This window comes from Nerophis lumbriciformis, linkage group LG06 (assembly GCF_033978685.3).
Source record: "Nerophis lumbriciformis linkage group LG06, RoL_Nlum_v2.1, whole genome shotgun sequence".
In the NCBI taxonomy this organism is placed as follows: domain Eukaryota; kingdom Metazoa; phylum Chordata; class Actinopteri; order Syngnathiformes; family Syngnathidae; genus Nerophis; species Nerophis lumbriciformis.
The window spans coordinates 54,935,951-54,955,950 of NC_084553.2; positions in this window are offsets into that span (position 1 = coordinate 54,935,951).

The following is a 20,000-nucleotide window of genomic DNA, read 5'->3' on the forward strand; positions in this document are numbered from 1 at the left end:
ATGCTTTAATAAAAAATGTTTAATGATCAATACATTCATGAAAAAAACCCTATAATTTAATAGACTTCAAAATGTGTTATGATTATATGAATAACAATTAAAATGTATGTGTTTATGTATTTTTATTAATTTTAGTTTTTTTGTTTCATTATTACAGTTGTTCTACTAAATGATTGTATTTTATTTTTTACCTTAGCAACTTTTGTTTTTCTTTTTATCATATCTATTCTCTGGTATAGCAATATTATATATTTTTTCTCTTATTAATGTTTTAATTACAATATTTCAATGATCGTTACATTCATGAATTTGTATTGTGATTATGTTATAAAGAATTAAAAAATATTTATTATTTGAGTTTTATTTTTTGTTTCAAATCAAATTGATTCTGCTATATAATACATGTTTTACCTTAGTAACTTTCTTTAGCATATCTATATTATGATATAGCAATAATAAATACTAATTTATATTTACTCTTATAGCTATCATTTTAAATAAAGTAGATTTAAATTTATTACCATAATTTGAATATTTAAATCTTTATATTTATACATACAGGTAAAAGCCAGTAAATTAGAATATTTTGAAATACTTGATTTATTTCAGTAATTGCATTCAAAAGGTGTAACTTGTACATTATATTTATTCATTGCACACAGACTGATGCATTCAAATGTTTATTTCATTTAATTTTGATGATTTGAAGTGGCAACAAATGAAAATCCAAAATTCCGTGTGTCACAAAATTAGAATATTACTTAAGGCTAATACAAAAAAGGGATTTTTAGAAATGTTGGCCAACTGAAAAGTATGAAAATGAAAAATATGAGCATGTACAATACTCAATACTTGGTTAGAGCTCCTTTTGCCTCAATTACTGCGTTAATGCGGCGTGGCATGGAGTCGATGAGTTTCTGGCACTGCTCAGGTGTTATGAGAGCCCAGGTTGCTCTGATAGTGGCCTTCAACTCTTCTGCGTTTTTGGGTCTGGCATTCTGCATCTTCCTTTTCACAATACCCCACAGATTTTCTATGGGGCTAAGGTCAGGGGAGTTGGCGGGCCAATTTAGAACAGAAATACCATGGTCCGTAAACCAGGCACGGGTAGATTTTGCGCTGTGTGCAGGCGCCAAGTCCTGTTGGAACTTGAAATCTCCATCTCCATAGAGCAGGTCAGCAGCAGGAAGCATGAAGTGCTCTAAAACTTGCTGGTAGACGGCTGCGTTGACCCTGGATCTCAGGAAACAGAGTGGACCGACACCAGCAGATGACATGGCACCCCAAACCATCACCCAACCATGCAAATGTTGCATTTCCTTTGGAAATCGAGGTCCCAGAGTCTGGAGAAAGACAGGAGAGGCACAGGATCCACGTTGCCTGAAGTCTAGTGTAAAGTTTCCACCATCAGTGATGGTTTGGGGTGCCATGTCATCTGCTGGTGTCGGTCCACTCTGTTTCCTGAGATCCAGGGTCAACGCAGCCGTCTACCAGCAAGTTTTAGAGCACTTCATGCTTCCTGCTGCTGACCTGCTCTATGGAGATGGAGATTTCAAGTTCCAACAGGACTTGGCGCCTGCACACAGCGCAAAATCTACCCGTGCCTGGTTACGGACCATGGTATTTCTGTTCTAAATTGGCCCGCCAACTCCCCTGACCTTAGCCCCATAGAAAATCTGTGGGGTATAGTGAAAAGGAAGATGCAGAATGCCAGACCCAAAAACGCAGAAGAGTTGAAGGCCACTATCAGAGCAACCTGGGCTCTCATAACACCTGAGCAGTGCCAGAAACTCATCGACTCCATGCCACGCCGCATTAACGCAGTAATTGAGGCAAAAGGAGCTCCAACCAAGTATTGAGTATTGTACATGCTCATATTTTTCATTTTCATACTTTTCAGTTGGCCAACATTTCTAAAAATCCCTTTTTTGTATTAGCCTTAAGTAATATTCTAATTTTGTGACACACAGAATTTTGGATTTTCATTTGTTGCCACTTCAAATCATCAAAATTAAATGAAATAAACATTTGAATGCATCAGTCTGTGTGCAATGAATAAATATAATGTACAAGTTACACCTTTTGAATGCAATTACTGAAATAAATCAAGTTTTTCAAAATATTCTAATTTACTGGCTTTTACCTGTATATACTTTTGTTCAATTTACTAGACTTTGGGCCTGATCTATTACAAGTTTGCATGTATTAAAACAGGTCCAAACTTGTTAGTGCACGCAAAACTGATCTACTACAGTAATGGGCGGAATATTGTGTCTCTTAGAGGAGCGTTTTTTTTTTTAGTTTTGTTATTTTTTTAGTTAGGAAATGTATTATTTTGATATACCTCCCATATTAAAAAAAAAAAAATGTTTTGCAATATGCTTTTTTTTGCATCTGGATCACCCCAGATCACCCCGCCTCCCTGCGTGCTAAACATTGTTTCTTTTGTTTATAGATTGGGATTTTATATTTCAGAAAAGGTGTTACAGATAATTTATGTGTGCTGCGTGTTCGACATTGCAAACCCCCACAAGTTGGACAGCGTATTACATGAATGGGGAGGGACATGAGTGTTTCCATGGGCACATAATGCAAGTCGTCTTAGAGAATCTTAAACCCTTGTTTTCTTTTTTGTTTTCATTTTGGATAAATATTATTTATGTATTTAATATTTGTTTATTTTCTATGGTATATTATGCATTTCCTATTTATTTATTCACTGTTCTGTTACAGAGAACAAGGGAATGGGATAAAATTGCTATGGAATTAAAAAGGGGTAGGATTGAATAAGCTCTGCTTCCTCCTACTCCTTTTCGGACGTGCTGCAATGAAACACCTGGAAATATGTGATGCATTACATTGTATCGTATGCATGTTCGAAATAAACTGGAACTGAACTGAACTGAACACACAAAACGCCTACTAAGAATATGCGCAATAGTACAGTTTGCACACGCTGTTTAGCACGTGCTATTTGGATTTTAGTAGACCAGGCCCCTTTTTTTCTTTACATATTTTAATTACATTTTACATGTATTTATTAGGGATGTCCGATAATGGCTTTTTTGCCGATATCCGATATTCCGATATTGTGCAACTTTTAATTACCGATACCGATATCAACCGATACCGTCGTGGAATTAACACATTATTATGCCTAATTTGAACAACCAGGTATGGTGAAGATAATGTCCTTTTTAAAAAATAATGATAAAATAAAATAAGATAAATAAATTAAAAACATTTTCTTGAATAAAAAAGAAAGTAAAACAATATAAGAACAGTTACATAGAAACTTGTAATTAATGAAAATGTGTAAAATTAACTGTTAAAGGTTAGTGCTATTAGTGGACCAGCAGCACGCACAATCATGTGTGCTTACGGACTGTATCCCTTGCAGACTTTATTGATATATAATGTAGGAACCAGAATATTAATAAAAGAAAGAAACAACCCTTTTGTGTGAATGAGTGTGAATAGGGAGGGAGGTTTTATGGGTTAATTGTAAGTGTATCTTGTGTTTTTTGTGTTGATTTAATTAAAAAAAATAAAATAAAAAATAAATAACGATTCCATCCATCCATCCATCCATCTTCTTCCGCTTATCCGAGGTCGGGTCGCGGGGGCAGCAGCCTAAGCAGGGAAGCCCAGACTTCCCTCTCCCCAGCCACTTCGTCCAGCTCCTCCCGGGGGATCCCGAGGCGTTCCCAGGCCAGCCGGGAGAGATAGTCTTCCCAACGTGTCCTGGGTCTTCCTCGTGGCCTCCTACCGGTCGGACATGCCCTAAACACCTCCTTAGGGAGGCGCTCGGGTGGCATCCTGACCAGATGCCCGAACCACCTCATCTGGCTCCTCTCGATGCGGAGGAGCAGCGGCTTTACTTTGAGCTCCCCCCGGATGACAGAGCTTCTCACCCTATCTCTAAGGGAGAGCCCCGCCACCCGGCGGAGGAAACTCATTTCGGCCGCTTGTACCCGTGATCTTGTCCTTTCGGTCATAACCCAAAGCTCATGACCATAGGTGAGGATGGGAACGTAGATCGACCGGTAAATTGAGAGCTTTGCCTTCCGGCTCAGCTCCTTCTTCACCACAACGGATCGATACAGCGTCCGCATTACTGAAGACGCCGCACCGATCCGCCTGTCGATCTCACGATCCACTCTTCCCTCACTCGTGAACAAGACTCCGAGGTACTTGAACTCCTCCACTTGGGGCAAGATCTCCTCCCCAACCCGGAGATGGCACTCCACCCTTTTCCGGTAACGATTCCCATAATAAAAAAAACAATACAGATAATTTCCGATATTACATTTTTAAGCATTTATCGGCTCGATATTATCGGACATCTCTAGTATTTATTATTCATTAATTCATTATTCTTTAATCATTTTAAAAATATCCTTTTATGGCACATTTGTTGTCATTTTTGTGTTTTAAAACGACGTCTTCACCATTACCTTCCCTATGATTGGCCGGCAGAAATCGCATGACTTTGTCAGAAGTTGTTGGCAAGCTTAATTTAGCAAGTATCGACTTTGCAATGCACCAAAGTAAGAATGTGATGGCACTTTATGTGCAAAAACGACCGCTTCATTCCATTAAATTAGAGAAAAAAAATGAGCAAAATAACTTCAACTCTGCATATATCATTTGAAGTAAAAGTTGTATTAAAGGACCTACTAGGCAGGAAGCACCTCCAAACTAGCCACTCGCAGGTGGTTCGTTTTTTAATGAGCTTGTTTGTCCGCAGCATTGATTGAGACTCTGCGCCTGCGAGACATCATCTTGTCAACTTTATCTCTTGTAAGACCGAGGTGACGCCACCCAGCCACTCGCCAGAGACACGGAGGTGACAGCGCGGGGGTTGCTCTCTAAGCGCTAAAGTCATCAGTCATCTCTGCACAGCGCCATTAATTCAGTGCGCGTGTGTGGGAGAGAGGCGACACGGCGGCCTTTATCTCCTGCAGGGTCCGGCGCGTACAGTATCGCACGTTTGTTTTCTTCCATTGTTAGCGCCGCCGATGGCACAGGATGCTCCTCTGTCTGCCCGCCTGTATTTTCATAACCGCTGTGATAGCGCGTGCCCATGAGAACATGTGCGAGGGTTTGGAAAAACATGACCTCATGCTAGAGACGGACTATTCCCAGTTGTCCGAGCAGAGAGTAGGCGGGCAAAAGGCAGAAAAAGGCCCCAGAGGGCCACGGGGGTACCTTACTGGGCCAACGTTGGTCATTTTAAACCAGCCGTTTTGGACCAAAAATACCAAAAAAATATATATCTGGAGCCGCAAAAACCTAAAAGCCTTATAAAAGTGTTATAATGAAGGCAACACATTATATACAGGTAAAAGCCAGTAAATTAGAATATTTTGAAAAACTTGATTTATTTCAGTAATTGCATTCAAAAGGTGTAACTTGTACATTATATTTATTCATTGCACACAGACTGATGCATTCAAATGTTTATTTCATTTAATTTTGATGATTTGAAGTGGCAACAAATGAACATCCAAAATTCCGTGTGTCACAAAATTAGAATATTACTTAAGGCTAATACAAAAAAGGGATTTTTAGAAATGTTGGCCAACTGAAAAGTATGAAAATGAAAAATATGAGCATGTACAATACTCAATACTTGGTTGGAGCTCCTTTTGCCTCAATTACTGCGTTAATGCGGCGTGGCATGGAGTCGATGAGTTTCTGGCACTGCTCAGGTGTTATGAGAGCCCAGGTTGCTCTGATAGTGGCCTTCAACTCTTCTGCGTTTTTGGGTCTGGCGTTCTGCATCTTCCTTTTCACAATACCCCACAGATTTTCTATGGGGCTAAGGTCAGGGGAGTTGGCGGGCCAATTTAGAACAGAAATACCATGGTCCGTAAACCAGGCACGGGTAGATTTTGCGCTGTGTGCAGGCGCCAAGTCCTGTTGGAACTTGAAATCTCCATCTCCATAGAGCAGGTCAGCAGCAGGAAGCATGAAGTGCTCTAAAACTTGCTGGTAGACGGCTGCGTTGACCCTGGATCTCAGGAAACAGAGTGGACCGACACCAGCAGATGACATGGCACCCCAAACCATCACTGATGGTGGAAACTTTACACTAGACTTCAGGCAACGTGGATCCTGTGCCTCTCCTGTCTTCCTCCAGACTCTGGGACCTCGATTTCCAAAGGAAATGCCAAATTTGCATGGTTGGGTGATGGTTTGGGGTGCCATGTCATCTGCTGGTGTCGGTCCACTCTGTTTCCTGAGATCCAGGGTCAACGCAGCCGTCTACCAGCAAGTTTTAGAGCACTTCATGCTTCCTGCTGCTGACCTGCTCTATGGAGATGGAGATTTCAAGTTCCAACAGGACTTGGCGCCTGCACACAGCGCAAAATCTACCCGTGCCTGGTTTACGGACCATGGTATTTCTGTTCTAAATTGGCCCGCCAACTCCCCTGACCTTAGCCCCATAGAAAATCTGTGGGGTATTGTGAAAAGGAAGATGCAGAATGCCAGACCCAAAAACGCAGAAGAGTTGAAGGCCACTATCAGAGCAACCTGGGCTCTCATAACACCTGAGCAGTGCCAGAAACTCATCGACTCCATGCCACGCCGCATTAACGCAGTAATTGAGGCAAAAGGAGCTCCAACCAAGTATTGAGTATTGTACATGCTCATATTTTTCATTTTCATACTTTTCAGTTGGCCAACATTTCTAAAAATCCCTTTTTTGTATTAGCCTTAAGTAATATTCTAATTTTGTGACACATGGAATTTTGGATTTTCATTTGTTGCCACTTCAAATCATCAAAATTAAATGAAATAAACATTTGAATGCATCAGTCTGTGTGCAATGAATAAATATAATGTACAAGTTACACCTTTTGAATGCAATTACTGAAATAAATCAAGTTTTTCAAAATATTCTAATTTACTGGCTTTTACCTGTAAGTGTCTATATTCGCTATATTACTATCAAAATAAGTATGTGTTGGCTGACACTACTCAATGGCCTAGTGGTTAGTGGTTAGGTTGTGAGTTCAAACCCCGGCCGAGTCATACCAAAGACTATAAAAATGGGACCCATTACCTCCCTGCTTGGCACTCAGTATCAAGGGTTGGTAATTGGGGGTTAAATCACCAAAAAATGATTCCTGGGCGCGGCCACCGCTGCTGCTCACTGCTCCCCTCACCTCCCAGGGGGTGAACAAGGAAATGCAGAGGACAAATTTCACCACACCTAGTGTGTGTGTGTGTGACAATCATTGGTACTATAACTTAACTTATCACTTAAAAGTGTTATAATGAAGGCAACACATTATATAAGTGTCTATATTAGCTATATTAGACTACTATCAAATAAGTATGTGTTGGCTGACACTACTCAGTGGCCTAGTGGTTAGTGGTTAGGTTGTGAGTTCAAACCCCGGCCGAGTCATACCAAAGACTATACAAATGGGACCCATTACCTCCTTGCTTGGCACTCAGCATCAAGGGTTGGAATTGGGGGTTAAATCACCCAAAAAATATTGGTTGAGAAAGGTTTTTCTTAAACTGTTCAACAATTTGCTCACGCATTTGTTGACAAAGTGGTGACCCTCGCCCCATCCTTGTTTGTGAATGACTGAGCATTTCATTGAATCTAACTTTTATACGCAATCATGGCACCCACCTGTTCCCAATTTGCCTGTTCACCTGTGGGATGTTCCAAATAAGCGTTTGATGAGCATTCCTCAACTTTATCAGTATTTATTGCCACCTTTCCCAACTTCTTTGTCACGCGTTGCTGGCATCAAATTCTAAAGTTAATGATTATTTGCAAAAAAAAAAAAAAAAAATGTTAATCAGTTTGAACATCAAATATGTTGTCTTTATAGCATATTCAACTGAATATGGGTTGAAAATGATTTGCAAATCATTGTATTCCGTTTATATTTACATCTAACACAATTTCCCGACTCATATAGAAACGGGGTTTGCAAATACACTTGAACTGCATTTTTGTGTCTTTTATTAAGTGGGAACTTTTGATTAGCAATTGAATATTGTCATAGCTAGAGCATAAAAACGACTTTCTAAATCCATTTTTAACATAAAAAAATACCCGTCTAGTAGAGATGCGCGGTTTGCGGACACAACCGCGGAGTCCGCGGATTATCCGCGGATCGGGCGGATGAAATTAAAAACAATAAGATTTTATCCGCTCGCGGGTCGGGTCGGGCGGATTAATTCGATATTTTTTTTATTTTTTTATTTTTTTTGCGGGGTGGCAGTTAAACCAATTCGGAAATATATATACATAGTTAAATGTTGTTACCCACATACGAAAAACGAGCAGGCACCTGCTGCATATGCCACAACAGAAGAAAAAAAAAAAAAAAGAGATGGACACTTTTACGGAGCGGAGAAGGGACGCCTCGCCGGGGTCCGGGACCGAGGCCCCTTCCCCCGAGAGGGCCCCACCGGGAGCCGTAGCTGAGGCGATCCGCGAGAAGGGCCCGACGCACGTCCAGGGTCACTACCGCGCCCACCGCACCGACACCCCGCCTCGTCCGCTTTCGCAGTGCGCTCACGAAAGGGGTGGGGCTCACCCTGGTTGATATAGAGAGCAGGACGGTGGCCATGGAATTTCATTTAAGGTTTGTGATAAACCATCAAACTCATTCGTTAAAAGGACTCTATAGTAATATAAAGCAAATTTTTCTGGACATTATCATGCAAGAAAAGTTTATTTTTGGGATCGCGATCACCGCGTAATGATTTTTAAAGGTTGCATTACATTATTAACTGTCCCATGTGATCAGCCAGTGCGATTGGAAGTCCATGCTCAATTATTGCCTCCGTAAATAAAACTTCGGCATTTATCACATCCAAAGAATCTGTTTGGGCGACGAAAAACGTTGAAAGTTTTCCACTTGTATCGCTAGCAACGGCATTAGACTTGTGTTTTTTTGTCCCAACGTGGTCTTTTACATCGCTAATTCCTCCGTGTCCGATCGAAAAATCTTGTCTGCACAAGGTGCAATTCGCGTAGTTTACACCCTTTTTTTTTTTTTTTTATTAATATTAGATATATAACAACGGGCGGATGGCGGGCGGGTGCAGTTCTGATCAAACGTTACATCGGGTGGATGGCGGATGGTTGACGACTTTCTGACGCGGTTGCGGATGAAATAAATTGCCTATCCGCGCATCTCTACCGTCTAGACACCCACATAATCACCTTTCCAAGACCGAAAAGGGGCAACAAAACAACCTTATTAACCAAAACGTATATGTTTCCATATAAGGTTGTAGCTTGATGCCAGCTTGACACTGGAACAGACAATTTATTCCACGTCCTATGGTGGAGCACGGACACATTGTATTTTGTTCCACCTTACAGGTGATGCTTTAAAATAATGGAACAAGTGTCAATGTTATGATTTTTGACATCCTCCAATTAAGTCAGGCTTTATCTCCTCCCTAACATCCCTCCGGCCATCACTCTGCTCCTATTCTTAGTAGTGATGTTGTCCACCATGTGGGCTTTCCTCCTCCTCCTCCTCCTCCTCCTCTCACTTTTATAGCCTGCCCCGTTTGTTTTATTTATCTGACAGGCGTCCCCTCGTATTGTCCCGGGTTATCAGCACTCTCCTGCAGATCGCGTTACCGTCTGTGTGAGGCTGTGACCCATCTCAGGGTTCACCTTTTTTTTTTAAAAATCTGATTCTTATCATTACCTTCCGTGATAAATAGGCGAGGCTTAGGAGGAGATTACCACACTCGTCCCGGTCGCTCCCATCCCAACCCCACCTTTTTTTCCCCCCACTGTTCAAAGTCAGCCTCCATCAGGACCGAGGGGGAACACGTCTACTCTAAAACATTTGGTGACTTTGAGAAGAGGGAAGAATAGTTGAAACTAAGCACATGAATCACGTTAAACCTGGGAAAGGATTATAGAACTATAAGTATGTGTGTGTTAGTGTTGTCTCAATACCAATATTTTGGTTCCGGTACCAGTACCGAAATGTATTTCGATACTTTTCGGTACTTTTCGATACTTTTCTAAATCAATCAATCAATCAATCTTTATTTATATAGCCCTAAATCACAAGTGTCTCAAAGGGCTGCACAAGCCACAACGACATCCTCGGTACAAAGCCCACATACGGGCAAGGAAAAACTCACCCCAGTGGGACGTCGATGTGAATGACTATGAGAAACCTTGGAGAGGACCGCATATGTGGGTAACCCCCCCCCTCTAGGGGAGACCGAAAGCAATGGATGTCGAGTGGGTCTGACATAATATTGTGAGAGTCCAGTCCATAGTGGATCCAACATAATAGTAAGAGTCCAGTCCATAGTGGGGCCAGCAGGACACCATCCCGAGCGGAGACGGGTCAGCAGCGTAGAGATGTTCCCAGCCGATGCACAGGCGAGCGGTCCACCCCGGGTCCCGACTCTGGACAGCCAGCACTTCATCCATGGCCACCGGACCTGTGCCCCCCCCCTCAAGGAAAAGGGGAGCAGAGGAGAAAAGAAAAGAAACGGCAGATCAACTGGTCTAACAGGGGGGCTATTTAAAGGCTAGAGTATACAAATGAGTTTTAAGATGGGACTTAAATGCTTCTACTGAGGTAGCATCTCTAATTGTTACCGGGAGGGCATTCCATAGTACTGGAGCCCGAATAGAAAACGCTCTATAGCCCGCAGACTTTTTTTGGGCTCTGGGAATCACTAATAAGCCGGAGTTCTTTGAACGCAGATTTCTTGCCGGGACATATGGTACAATGCAATCGACAAGATAGGACGGAGCTAGACCGTGTAGTATTTTATACGTAAGTAGTAAAACCTTAAAGTCGCATCTTAAGTGCACAGGAAGCCAGTGCAGGTGAGCCAGTATAGGCGTAATATGATCAAACTTTCTTGTTCTTGTCAAAAGTCTAGCAGCCGCATTTTGTACCAACTGTAATTTTTTAATGCTAGACATAGGGAGACCCGAAAATAATACGTTACAGTAGTCGAGACGAGACGTAACGAACGCATGAATAATGATCTCAGCGTCGCTAGTGGATAAAATAGAACGAATTTTAGCGATATTACGGAGATGAAAGAAGGTCGTTTTAGTAACACTCTTAATGTGTGACTCAAAGGAGAGAGTTGGGTCGAAGATAATACCCAGATTCTTTACTGATTCGCCTTGTGTAATTGTTTGGTTGTCAAATGTTAAGGTGGTATTATTAAATAAATGTCGGTGTTTAGCAGGACCGATAATCAGCATTTCCGTTTTCTTGGCGTTGAGTTGCAAGAAGTTAGCGGACATCCATTGTTTAATTTCATTAAGACACGCCTCCAGCTGACTACAATCCGGCGTGTTGGTCAGCTTTAGGGGCATGTAGAGTTGGGTGTCATCAGCATAGCAATGAAAGCTAACACCGTATTTGCGTATGATGTCGCCTAGCGGCAGCATGTAAATACTAAAGAGTGCAGGGCCAAGAACCGAACCCTGAGGAACTCCGCACGAGTAAATAAAGGGGACAACAAAAAATTGCATTATTGGCTTTATTTTAACAAAAAAATATTACGGTACATTAAATAAAATAGTGAACATACAAGACAACTTGTCTTTTATTAGTAAGTAAGCAAACAAAGGCTTCTAATTTAGTGTGCTGACATATGCAGTAACATATTGTGTCATTTATCATTCTATTATTTTGTCAAAATTATTAAGGACAAGTGGTAGAAAATGAATTATTAATCTACTTGTTCATTTACTGTTAATATCTGCTTACTTTCTCTTTTAACATTTTCCATCTACACTTCTGTTAAAATGCAATAATCACTTATTCTTCTGTTGTTTGGATGCTTTACATTAGTTTTGGATGATACCACAAATTTGGGTATCAATCCGATACCAAGTCGTTACAGGATCATACATTGGTCATATTCAAAGTCCTCATGTGTCCAGGGACATATTTCCTGAGTTTATAAATATAATATAGATTTTAAGATTTTCTGATGCTGAAAAATATCGATGTAATCATAGTAGTATCGACGAGATACGCTTTTGTACTTGGTATCATTACAGTGGATGTCAGGTGTCGATCCACCAATGGCGTTTGTTTACATTTTGTGTAGTGAAGCATGTTTAGCTATTCCTCGTCCTGCAAGGATGATACTTGTAAGAAACTTACTTTATTTGTCGCCATTGGAGGCGAGAATTAGTGATTTAGAAGAAGCTAAAACACTGCAAATGGACTTTAGCCGCTAGCTAGCTAGCCATGTCTTAAAGCACCTCTTCCCGAGGGCGTTTCAGTGTTATAACTTCACCTTTATCCTTAGTTTTTCAGCCAAAATGCGTCCGTTCTCCCTTTTCTGTCTACACACTGTGTCTCCTTGTAAGTACTCTGTGATTGTGCGCTGCCGAACATGCTCGTCTGCTCGTAAACCAGCAATGACACAACGTGACGTTCACGGGTGGGCGGGGGACCGGTACTTTTTAGAGGCAGTATAGTACCGAAAATGATTCATTAGTATCGTTGTACTATACCAGGGGTCGGCAACCCGCGCCTCTTTAGCGCCACCCTAGTAGCTCTCTGGAGCTTTTTCAAAAATGTATGAAAAATGAAAAAAGTTGAGGGGAAAAAAATATTTTTTGTTTTAATATGGTTTCTGTAGGAGGACAAACATAACACAAACCTCCCTAATTGTTATAAAGCGCACTGTTTATATTAAACATGCTTCACTGATTCGAGTATTTGGCGAGCGCCGTTTTGTCCTACTAATTTTGGCAGTCCATGAACTCACCTTAGTTTGTTTACATGTATATCTTTCTGCGACTTTCTAGGACGTGTTTTATGCCACTTCTTTTTCCGTCTCATGTTGTCCACCAAACTTTTAACGTTGTGCATGAATCCACAGAGGTGAGTTTTGTTGATGTTATTGACTTGTGTGGAGTGCTAATTAGACATATTTGGTCACTGCATGACTGCGAGCTAATCGATGCTAACATGCTATTTAGGCTCGCTATATGTACATATTGCATCATTATGCCTCATTTGTAGCTATATTTGAGCTCATTTAGTTTCCTTTAAGTCATATTAATTCAATTTATATCTCATGACACACTATCTGTATGTAATATGGCTTTTAATTTTTTGCGGCTCCAGACAGATTTGTTTTTGTATTTTTGGTCCAATATGGCTCTTTCAACATTTTGGGTTGCCGACCCCTGGTAATACTGGTATACCATACAACCCTAGGTCCTGTTGGCTTCATCTGGCCAGGATCTTCAGCTCTCACTGGATCGGTTCGCAGCTGAGTGTGAAGCGACTGGGATGAGAATCAGCACCTCCAAGTCCGAGTCCATGGTTCTCGCCCGGAAATGGGTGGAGTGCCATCTCCGGGTTGGGGAGGAGATCTTGCCCCAAGTGGAGGAGTTCAAGTACCTCGGAGTCTTGTTCACGAGTGAGGGAAGAGTGGATCGTGAGATCGACAGGCGGATCGGTGCGGCGTCTTCAGTAATGCGGACGCTGTATCGATCCGTTGTGGTGAAGAAGGAGCTGAGCCGGAAGGCAAAGCTCTCAATTTACCGGTCGATCTACGTTCCCATCCTCACCTATGGTCATGAGCTTTGGGTTATGACCGAAAGGACAAGATCACGGGTACAAGCGGCCGAAATGAGTTTCCTCCGCCGGGTGGCGGGGCTCTCCCTTTAGAGATAGGGTGAGAAACTCTGTCATCCGGGGGGAGCTCAAAGTAAAGCCGCTGCTCCTCCACATCGAGAGGAGCCAGATGAGGTGGTTCGGGCATCTGGTCAGGATGCCACCCGAGCGCCTCCCAAAGGAGGTGTTTAGGGCATGTCCGACCGGTAGGAGGCCACGAGGAAGACCCAGGACACGTTGGGAAGACTATGTCTCCCGGCTGGCCTGGGAACGCCTCGGGATCCCCCGGGAGGAGCTGGACGAAGTGGCTGGGGAGAGGGAAGTCTGGGCTTCCCTGCTTGGGCTGCTGCCCCCGCGACCCAACCTCGGATGAGCGGAAGAAGATGGATGGATGGATGGCATACAACCCTAGTGTGTGTGTTACTTTAGTTTTTAATTTGTTCATATTATTATGTTTTAACATCCTTTTATACTTTATTTACCTACATTACAAAATACACTAGTCCTTTACAGTTTATGCCTTATTGTAACTTTAATACATTTGTCAAAATAATTAAATATATTGTGGTACTGGTAATTAAATATCCTTTTATTTTGTTTGTATACATTTATATATTTCATTGCATTTTATTTTTATTATATTGTATTTATATTTATCACCTTGCTGGTCTTGCCCGGTCTACCGTTTTTTTTTTTTCTGTGTTCAAAGTCAGCCTCCGTCAGGACCAGAGGGAATATTCAAGTCTGCTTTTCTAAAAGATTTGGTGACTTTAGGTAGAGGAAAAAAGGTGGCGTTCCCATGTGAATGCTGTCTTATCTCATGTGGGCGTCCTTAAAACCCTCTTCCCACTCCGTCTTGCTCCTCCGAGAGTTAGTCAGCACATTGTCACGCTGACAACTGAGCTTTCCCCCATCGATTTTTCACACGCTTCTTATCTGCCGCAATAGTTTCAGAACATTTTTTTTTGGTGTCGTCGCAGACCCGATATTCCCACTCCCCCAGTGCTCATCAAAGGAAAAGCCAATCTGAAGTTGTTGAATTGTAAAGAGGAAGTGGAAAACTTTCTCAAGTTACACTGAAGTGCGTCATGTTCAAGAAAGCGGTCAGAAAACGAGTAGAAAGAAGCAGAATGCATGTATTCCTCCGTCTTGTCCATCTCCCAGCTCGTTTCATCGGCAATTACTACCAAATTCACATACTGTATAGATGCCATTTATGTGGGGAAAAAAATGTTTTGGTCCCAGTGTTGACCCCTGGGGTACACCACAACTACAAAACCCAAAACCAGTGAAGATGGCACGTTGTGTAAATGATAAAAAAAAAAACAGAATACAATGATTTTCAAATCCTTTTCACCTTATATTCAATTGAATAGACTGCAAAAGACAAGATACTTAATGTTCGAACTGATAAACTGTGTTATTTTTGGCAAATATTAGCTCATTTGGAATTTGATGCCTGCGACATGTTTCAAAAAAGCTCGCACAAGTGGCAAAAAAGACTGAGAAAGTTTGAGGAATGCTCATCAAACACTTATTTGGAACATCCCACAGGTGAACAGGCTAATTGGGAACAGGTGGGTGCCATGATTGGGTATGAAAGCAGCTTCCATGAAATGCTCAGTCCAAAAAAATAAAGCGAATGTCGTGACGCATTTTTTGAATTGTTGTGCTAAAATTAGCAAAATACGTGAAAATTAAATGTTATTATACAAACCCCGTTTCCATATGAGTTGGGAAATCATATTAGATGTAAATATAAACGGAATACAATGATTTGCAAATCATTTTCAACCCATATTCAGTTGAATATGCTACAAAGACAACATATTTGATAATCAAATAATCATTAACTTTAGAATTTGATGCCATGCCAGCAACACGTGACAAAGAAGTTGGGAAAGGTGGCGATAAATACTGATAAAGTTGAGGAATGCTCATCAAAGACTTATTTGGAACATCCCACAGGTGAACAGGCAAATTGGGAACAGGTGGGTGCCATGATTGGGTATAAAAGTAGATTCCATTAAATGCTCAGTCATTCACAAACAAGGATGGGACGATAGTCACCACTTTGTCAACAAATGCGTAAGCAAATTGTTGAACAGTTTAAGAAAAACCTTTCTCAACCAGCTATTGCAAGGAATTTAGGGATTTCACCATCTACGGTCCGTAATATCATCAAAGGGTTCAGAGAATCTGGAGAAATCACTGCACGTAAGCAGCTAAGCCCGTGACCTTCGATCCCTCAGGCTGTACTGCATCAACAAGCGACATCAGTGTGTAAAGGATATCACCACATGGGCTCAGGAACACTTCAGAAACCCACTGTCAGTAACTACAGTTGGTCGCTACATCTGTTAAAACTCTACTATGCAAGGCGAAAACCGTTTATCAACAACACCCAGAAACGCCGTCGGCTTCGCTGGGCCTGAGCTCATTTAAGATGGACTGATACAAAGTGGAAAAGTGTTCTGTGATCTGACGAGTCCACATTTCAAATTGTTTTTGGAAACTGTGGACGTCGTGTCCTCCGGACCAAAGAGGAAAAGAACCATCCGGATTGTTATAGGCGCAAAGTTGAAAAGCCAGCATCTGTCATGGTATGGGGGTGTATTAGTGCCCAAGACATGGGTAACTTACACATCTGTGAAGGCGCCATTAATGCTGAAAGGTACATACAGGTTTTGGAGCAACAAATGTTGCCATCCAAGCAACGTTACCATGGACGCCCCTGCTTATTTCAGCAAGACAATGCCAAGCCACCTGTTACATCAACGTGGCTTCATAGTAAAAGAGTGTGGGTACTAGACTGGCCTGCCTGTAGTCCAGACCTGTCTCTCATTGAAAATGTGTGGCGCATTATGAAGCCTGAAATACCACAACGGAGACCCCCGGACTGTTGAACAACTTAAGCTGTACATCAAGCAAGAATGGGAAAGAATTCCACCTGAGAAGCTTAAAAAATGTGTCTCCTTGTCACATCTTGATCTTGGGAGTTTGCTTTTCCGGGATACAACGGAAAGTTGGCACGGGCGAGACGGGAACCAAGGTACATGATTTATTTATTAAAAAAAGATCAAACAAAAAGCGCGCACAGTGGCGGAGAATAAACTATGAACAATTAAACAAAAACATTAACTGTGGCTTGATAAACAAAAACTTACTTGGCATGGAACCGGCATGAAAAAAGAGCAGCAAGGATCATAAGTGTGCAGAAGCATATATGGGGTGTGAGGTCGTCAGAAAGACAAACTGAAAAACACTGAACGCAGGTGCGTGACTCAAAACGTGAAACAGGTGCGTGACGTGCCAGGTGAAAACTAATGGTTGCTATGGTGACCAGACAAGGGAGTGAAAAGACAGAAACTAAACAAAACATGACTTAAAACAAAACATGATAATACAGACATGTCAGAGCCCCTCCCTTAAGGACAGATACCAGATGTCCAAGAAAAAAAACTTAACAAAAGTCATGGGAGGGCGGGAGGGGGACATGGCGGTGGGTCGCCAGCCCAAGTGGCCCCGAATCCACCGAGGCAAAGTCAAGTGGCGGCGGCGAGTGGAACGCCGCTGCAGCAGGCGAGGCGGGCGCCCAGGGATTGGCCACATTCGTGGCCGACTGGGAGGTGGGCGCACTTGGCGTGGCGGGCGACCAGGTAGCGGCCATATCCGTAGCCGACGAGGAGGCAGGCGCGTCGTCAACTTGGCAGGCGTGGCAGCTCGGCGTGGCAAGTCAGGCGGCAAAGCTCGGCGTGACGCGTCCAGCGGCGATGCTCGGCGTGACGCGTCCAGCGGCGAAGCTCGGCGTGGGTCTTGGTCTTGGTGTGGGTCTTGGCATGGCGGGTCTTGGTCTTGGTGTGGGTCTTGGTCTTGGTGTGGGTCTTGGTCTTGGTGTGGGTCTTGGTCTTGGTCTTGGTGTAGGTCTTGGTCTTGGCATGGCGGGTCTTGGTCTTGGCATGGCGGGTCTTGGTCTTGGTCTTGGCATGGCGGGTCTTGGTCTTGGTCTTGGCATGGCGGGTCTTGGACTTGGTCTTGGCATGGCGTGTTTTGGTCTTGGCATGGCGTGTCTTGGTCTTGGTGTGGGTCTTGGTCTTGGTGTGGGTCTTGGTCTTGGTGTGGGTCTTGGTCTTGGTGTGGGTCTTGGTCTTGGCATGGCGGGTCTTGGTCTTGGCATGGCGGGTCTTGGTCTTGGCATGGCGTGTCTTGGTCTTGGCATGGCGTGTCTTGGTCTTGGCATGGCGTGTCTTGGTCTTGGCATGGCGTGTCTTGGTCTTGGCATGGCGTGTCTTGGTCTTGGCATGGCGTGTCTTGGTCTTGGCATGGCGGGTCTTGGTCTTGGCATGGCGGGTCTTGGTCTTGGCATGGCGGGTCTTGGTCTTGGCATGGCGGGTCTTGGCGTCGTTGAGCTGGTACCGGAGCTTGGCGTCGTGGAGCTGGTACCGGAGCTTGGCGTCGTGGAGCTGGTACCGGAGCTTGGCGTCGTGGAGCTGGTACCGGAGCTTGGCGTCGTGGAGCTGGTATCGGAGCTTGGCGTCGTGGAGCTGGTACCGGAGCTTGGCGTCGTGGAGCTGGTACCGGAGCTTGGCGTCGTGGAGCTGGTATCGGAGCTTGGCGTCGTGGAGCTGGTACCGGAGCTTGGCGTCGTGGAGCTGGTACCGGAGCTTGGCGTCGTGGAGCTGGTACCGGAGCTTGGTGTCGTGGAGCTGGTACCGGAGCTTGGCGAGGAACTTGGCGTGGTGGAGCTGGTGCTAGCCTTGGTGCGGCGACAGGTGCTAGCCTTGGTGCAGGTGGAGGTGGCCTAGCTGGGGGTTGCGGCTTGGCAGGTCGGAAGACTGGTGAGGGCGGTCGTGCTGGAGGCTGTGGCTTGGCATGGTGATGCCGAGCCACCCCACCAACACAGCTCCCGATCCCAGCCCCCCCCTCAAGGGGCGGATACCAGACGCGCTCCCTGCGGTCTGGAACTCTCTGTAGGGGTGGGCGGAGGAGGGCAGAAACTTCCCCATTAAATTGTCCAAATTGTCTTTCTTGGGCCTGGGATTGAGTGGGTGAAAAAAAATTGTTTTGTGTCTTGGGTGTGGCTTGAGTCCTGGGGAGCGGGGAATCAAAAGAAAAAGAATTCAGAAAAAAAAAATCATGGCTTTTGACGTCATCCAGGCGAAGCCGGGCTGGCTGCTGCTTGCTTCCGCCCGGAGAGGGAGGGGCTTGTGGGAGCGGCGTGTCCTGCTGGCTCGCGGAAGTTCTACCTGACGTCCTTCGTCTGGAGCGGCGCTTCCGCGGCTGAGGTGACGCTGTGTCGTCCTGGGACCAAATGAAGTTTCTGTACTCCACGGGAGGAGTAGCGCAGAGTTTCATCCTCCATCGCGCACAGGACCGCCCAAGAAGCCTCGTCCAAAATGTCCAACTCGGCCAACTTAGGTGCGGAAAAGCGGGTCTGCTGACGACCTACTGTCACATCTTGATCTTGGGAGTTTGCTTTTCCGGGATGCAACGGAAAGTTGGCACGGGCGAGACGGGAACCAAGGTACATGATTTATTTATTAAAAAAAGATCAAACAAAAAGCGCGCACAGTGGCGGAGAATAAACTATGAACAATTAAACAAAAACATTAACTGTGGCTTGATAAACAAAAACTTACTTGGCATGGAACCGGCATGAAAAAAGAGCAGCAAGGATCATAAGTGTGCAGAAGCATATATGGGGTGTGAGGTCGTCAGAAAGACAAACTGAAAAACACTGAACTTAAATACTATGGACATGATTAGTGAAAGCAGGTGCGTGACTCAAAACGTGAAACAGGTGCGTGACGTGACAGGTGAAAACTAATGGTTGCTATGGTGACCAGACAAGGGAGTGAAAAGACAGAAACTAAACAAAACATGACTTAAAACAAAACATGATAATACAGACATGACACTCCTCAGTTCCCAAAAGTTTACTGAGTGTTGTTAAAAGGCAAGGCCATGTAACACAGTGGTGAACATGCCCTTTCCCAACTACTTTGGCACGTGTTGCAGCCATGAAATTCTAAGTTAATTATTATTTGCAAAAAAAAAAAAAAAGTTTATGAGTTTGAACATCAAATATCTTGTCTTTGTAGTGCATTCAATTGAATATGGGTTGAAAAGGATTTGCAAATCATTGTAATCCGTTTATATTTACATCTAACACAATTTCCCAACTCATATGGATACGGGGTTTGTACATGTGCTGTTACTGCATTACATATATACTTATGTAAACCTTAATGGAGGTGTTTGGTGTTTTTTTTTTTAAAGATTTATAGACTAGAACAACTCACATAGGCTCCATTGCAAGCATACTTATGTTCACATTCATTTACAATGTAGAATGCATAAAACAAGGAAAAA